The sequence below is a fragment of the Crocuta crocuta genome, unplaced genomic scaffold (assembly GCF_008692635.1).
Source record: "Crocuta crocuta isolate KB4526 unplaced genomic scaffold, BGI_CrCroc_1.0 scaffold440, whole genome shotgun sequence".
Classification (NCBI taxonomy): domain Eukaryota; kingdom Metazoa; phylum Chordata; class Mammalia; order Carnivora; family Hyaenidae; genus Crocuta; species Crocuta crocuta.
In genome coordinates, this window is record NW_027527457.1 from 125,300 (window position 1) to 126,271 (window position 972).

Sequence of the window (972 nt, forward strand, 5' to 3'; positions counted from 1 at the left end):
CTGAGGGGCCCGCTGGGCGGGGAGCCGGAGGCCACCCACACCAGGGCTCAAGGTTGTTGGGGGTGTGGGCAGCTCTTCTTGTCTGTACCCCTTTTCCCTCCCCTCTCCCTGGGGCCACTGGGGACGAGAGATAGGATGCTCTGCCTGCATCTCCAGTTATGAAACTAATCTTAACCCCGTGTTGTCAGAGACCCTATTTCTGGAGTCACATCAGTGGGGAGGACGTGGGCAAGCCGAATGGAAGGGGGGTGCTGTGGACATGTGGGTGGAGAAGGGAGGGTAGTAGGAACAGCACTTGCCGGGCAGTAAGGAAAAGCAGGACGCGTCTGGGGTGGAGGAATTAGGGGAGGGCGATGCAGGCAGATAAGTTGGAGGAGGGAGGGGTTGGTCAGGGCTGCCTTTGCCTCTGGTTCTCAAGGCCTCGCTCTGCCTGAAATGTTACACATTAAACAGGATTTTACAGTAAACGAAGAAGAGGTGGCTTGTGTGTTTGTCAAGTTCTTTCTCCTGCAACCTCTGACCTCCCCCCGCCAGATAAGCTGGCCTTGGTTTTTTGCTGATCTAGGAAGCAACCGGCAACAGAAGGAGCCAGACCCCGAGCCATTCTTGCCTGGTTTGTTGTTGTTGTTGTTGTTGTTGTTGTTGTTGTTTTGGCTTTTGGGGTTTTTTTGGGGGGGTGGGTAATATTGTTTTTCATAGCAGCTTTATTGGGATCAAATTCCCTTAAGCCCTTCCTTTTATTTTTTCTCCTTCATTCTAAGTATAGTTTATGGTGTTTTCATAGTTGCGTGCAGTTTTGTAAACGTGACCACAATATATTATACAACATTTACATTACCTCAAGAAGCTTCCTTGGGCCCCTTCCTCTGATTGGAAAAACATTAAAATGACAACTCCATCTGGAGAGACAGGAAATGATAGAGAAAATTTGCCAGTCAGAGAGGGGAGCGCACATTCCCCTCCCCCCAACTC

At 50.4% G+C, this 972-nt stretch overlaps 1 protein-coding gene across 1 annotated transcript in view; it reads left to right on the forward strand.

Moving 5' to 3' along the window:
* The window catches only part of GJB1 (gap junction protein beta 1), a 3,077-nt gene that overhangs the window by 547 nt on the left and 1,558 nt on the right, over positions 1–972 (forward strand). The gene's annotated exons all lie outside the window — the stretch shown is intronic.